General features: G+C 41.4%; 1 pseudogene; it reads right to left on the bottom strand.

Annotated features, from left to right (window-relative positions):
* Positions 1-3,619: 3,619 nt before the first annotated feature.
* On the bottom strand, positions 3,620-3,991 carry LOC102836380 (annotated as a pseudogene).
* Positions 3,992-4,407: the final 416 nt, after the last annotated feature.

Below are 4,407 nucleotides of genomic sequence, written 5' to 3'. Positions count from 1 at the left end.
GTTTCTAAGGGCATTCTGATGGTTTCCTGCTGGGCCTCAGGAAGTCTGGGTGATGCCTCTTTTTAGCTGGCTGCATTCCTTGGTCTCTGAGGGCCCACTTGTCACTCCAATTCTCACTGACTGTTGTTGTTGTTAAGTGTTGTTGAGTCAGTTTTGACCCATAGTGAGCCTGTGTAGGGTTTCCGAGGAGTGACTAGCAGGTTTGAACTTCCAACCTTGTGGTCCAGGGCATTATTCTGCAGCGCCACACCAGGACTTTCCTCACTGACAGAAGATCCTAATTCCTTTTGGACTTAAAACATTAGCTTCAAATGGCTCCAGGTTGACCCTCTTTCCCCGTTGGCCCAGAATCTGCAGAGAAGAGCATATACTACGTTCTTTGTTGTTGTTGTTAAATGTTGTTGAGTTGATGCTGACTCTTAGAGATCCAGTATAGGGTTTCTGAAGAGGGGTTGGTGCATTTGAACCACCAGCCTTGCAGTTAGCAATTCAGTGCTAATCCTACAGCTTCACACCAGGACTCCTCACCCTCCAGTAAACTCACTGGTAAGCATATACTTCTCAAATGCCGCCCTCGACTCTCTCTGCCCAGCCACAAGTCACTTTATTTTTCTAAGACATAAATTAAGCACAAATTCTGGATGTTCCCAACTCCAAGGGACATATTCCAAGCTCTACAAGCCTTCTTTGGTTTTTGATTAAGGACATAGCACTTCGCCGCTCTTCAGCCTTGGGAACAGAACTTTCCAAACACATTTTCTTACAAACCCTTCTATCTCCACTTATTTTCTCAAAATGGTTCCAGAACCAGTTTTCAGTGTCTATTTGGAAGGTTCTTCAGTACAAATAGATCTGTCTCAGATTATTATAATTAGTCAAGGTAACACATAACCTATCAATGTAAAGGAATTTATTTTTAGACTGTGCTCCTAGACAGAATCCTGGTGTGACCCTGTGGATTAAGGCACCAGACTGCAAAGCCATTTGAACTACAAGGTCAGTGGTTCAAGCTCACCAGCTGCTCCTCAGAAACCCTATACAGGGTCACTATGGGTCAGAACCGACTCGGCAGCACTTAACAACAACAGCATGCTCCTGGACACAAAGGTAATCTAAGCCAGGTTTGGGTCTTCAACAATAGCAAAGATGATGGTGCCTGGCTGACAACAGGAACAAGCTTGTAGAGTGGGGGCGAGTGGAGGAGAGGGAGACTGGAGGTGGTGCTCACAGCATTCCCCGAAGGGTTGTGATCAAACTAGTTGTTCTACCAAGCCACTCCCTGCTCCCTGGGAGCACTCTGAAAACTGAAATGATGGGATGGGAATAAATGTATATTCCTCTGCTTTAGGATATGCACTAGATTGGTTGGCGGTTCCAACCACCAGCCGCTGATTGGAAATCCTATATAGGGTCTCTATGAATCAGAACTGACTCGAAGGCACTTAATAACAACAACCAATCTATGTCATTATTATTTAATGATCCAAATGCCATTTTGAAAAGTACTTTTATCCTTTAAACCCTTCCACTCTGTCTTTCTTTTCCCTGTAATGCTTGGGGCCAGGGGGAAGAGGAGGAAATGTTAGTAATTGAGATTAATGTTGAAGTAGAAAGAGGGTGATATTCAAGAGGAATAGGAAACACCAATAACATAAATAGAATTGTACACATGAAAAATGTTGATTTAGCAAATGTTGGGTAAGATATATCCAATTAAAAACTCGAAACGATATACGATAGGATGAATGTAAAACTAATGTTCTCCCATGTAAACTATCACATAATTCACAATAAAACATAAAAAAAAAAACAATAAAAGTTACAATAAAAAATAAAATAAAGAAACCTGAACGGAGTGAAATGAGAAAGCAAGTAAAAAAATAAGTTCTCTCTAAATAATTCTAATTCCTTCATCCTTCTTCTTCTCCTTCTAGCTCACCACTTCAAATAAAGGTGGGTAAGGTACTATCTTACCTCAAAAGTGACATACCTTTTTTTTTTTTTTTATCTTGTTAACATCCTCAATCAATTTTGAATTTGGGGAAGTTTTGAGGGAAATGACCTAAGGAATCTAATGTAAAGTATTTAGTTCATTACTGATATTGAGTTGAAGATTTTAACAGTTTATAAACAAGTATCTTTTGATACATCACTTACCTCTGTCTTAAGATGTTCACACACACATATGGAGAGTAATTCTACACTATAAAAATATTCATATTAATATTGAGTTTTAGTTAAGTCATAAAACAGTGTTAAAGTCTTGGGAAGGTGAAAGTTCTTTATACTATTTGTTTATTTTTTAATTGAAACTGTTAAATATAGTGGTTGAGTATCTTTGACATGGAAATTGTAACAGCAGCATTTTGATGTAACTCTACCTATATAGTACGTTGCCATGCTGTTTTGTTTTACTAAGGAACTCTGGTAGCATAATGGTTAAGAATTGGGCTGCTAACCTCAAGGTCGGCAGTTCGAAACTACCAGCTGTATCGTGGGAGAAAGATGAGGCTTTCTGCTCCTGTAAAGATTTACAGCCTCGGAAACCCTGTACAGGGTCGCCGTGAGTCAGAACCGACGCCACGGCACATAACAACAACAACAACAACCAGCTCTGAAATGTTTAGCAGTCATTTTCACTGGCACAAGAGCCTTTTGTTTGTCAATTTAAACTTTTAACCAAAAATTTTATGGTCTGGTGTCTTTGGCAAAAAGATGATGAAGGGCATATACCATAAATGAGTCTGTGGTTATATATAAAGAGACACATTGCTATGTTATGGTTCTGCCTTGAAACAGCACAATGAAGTACTTCAGTGTTTGCTGTGATTCTTGACGAAGCTTTCCTAGTGTGTTGTTTTGGGTCTGCTGTTGTCTGTTCTCTGGGCCAGATGTGGTGCAGTTGAATGCAGTTATCATCTCATTAAATTCGGATGCTGATAAACGTCTACAGTGCTGCAACATTTTACCTAACTTTTTATATGTTTTGTGACGGTGTGTTTTTTCCCAAAGCTATTCCTACCTCACCATGAGGCTTTAGAGATTGTTAATGTATTATAAATGTTCTATATGAGACAGAAAAAACAAAACTTACACAGCATGTTATTGTTGTTTGTCACTGTCGAGTCAATTCAGACTCACGACAACCCATATGTGCTGAGTAGAACTGTGCTCTGTAGAATTTTCAAGGCTAAGACTTTTTTGGACTCTGGTAGCGTAGTGGTTACGAATCGGGCTGCGAACCTTAAGGTCAGCGGTTCGAAACTACCAGCCGCTCCGCGGGAGAAAGATGAGGCTTTCTACTCCCGTAAAGATTTACACCCTCGGAAACCCTGTACAGGGTCGCTATGGGTCGGACCCGACTCGATGGCACTCAACAACAACAACAACAATCAATAGTATACATATGTCGAGTCTTCTAGAGAAAAATAACTTTAATAAAAAAACTTAACTAAGGTATTCTGAGAAGATGGTAATTCCCCATGCAGATCAGATTCTCCTGGGAACAAGATAATGCAACCAAAGGTCACGAACAAGGTATTTAAGGAACCAATATCCTTCACTCTCCAAGGAAGAGGAGGGGAGGGGGAAATTGTTGAGTAGCCCAGTGGGAAAAAAATCAAGAGTCTTCTTTCTCCTGGAACTTGCAGTTGGTACAGGTGTAAAAGACAGTCTGCCCTTCGTCAGCTGACCGCATCTGTCTGGTATGGTAAGCCATTCCCTCATGACCACATAGAGAGCAGCGTCTGTCAATCACAGGCCCCTGGAACTCAGGTCCTTCCTCCACCGACGTAGGCATAGCTGTTCCCAGTTTGTGGAACACAACTGAAGTTTTCACAACCTTCCCTTCAAAATCTAGCATGTTAATGGAGAAGCCACAGCGAGCACAGATGACCGTATCCTGAACCCCAGGAAGAGGTAGAACCGAGCTGCAGTCTGGACAGAAATCCAGGTCCGATTGGAAGCTGGAGCAGGTGTCCAGGAAGTTCATGACGGGCTTGGTATGAGGAGGAGAATGAGGACTTCAGAAAACAAGAGATTTCTTAAAACCTCAGCACTCAGAAGTCTTTACAATCCTGTCCCAGGACCTACATATATATAGACGGAGCCGTCTCATACGTACTTGCCCTGCCTCTACGAAGAAGGAACCCAAGTGTACGAAATACCCAACCCTCGTGTGGTACCACCAGACCCGCCGACTTTCCAGGGAAGGGACGCGGGTAAAGGGAAAGTCCAGAAGTGAAATTCTTGTTCTCAAGCAGGTTGCCATATAAACTCTCTCTCTTGCTTATTTGTGAACTCCAAAGACAAAACCTTTAGAAAATACAAATAATCTTAAACACAGATTGCTAGAACATGTCCCAAACAGATCATATATTTATCCCCACAGGCCTTGGGTGTTTCTTT

The sequence above is a fragment of the Chrysochloris asiatica genome, unplaced genomic scaffold (assembly GCF_000296735.1).
Source record: "Chrysochloris asiatica unplaced genomic scaffold, ChrAsi1.0 scaffold00164, whole genome shotgun sequence".
Classification (NCBI taxonomy): domain Eukaryota; kingdom Metazoa; phylum Chordata; class Mammalia; order Afrosoricida; family Chrysochloridae; genus Chrysochloris; species Chrysochloris asiatica.
Note: the sequence above shows the minus strand (reverse complement) of the source record. Positions and strands in the feature narration are given on the sequence as shown.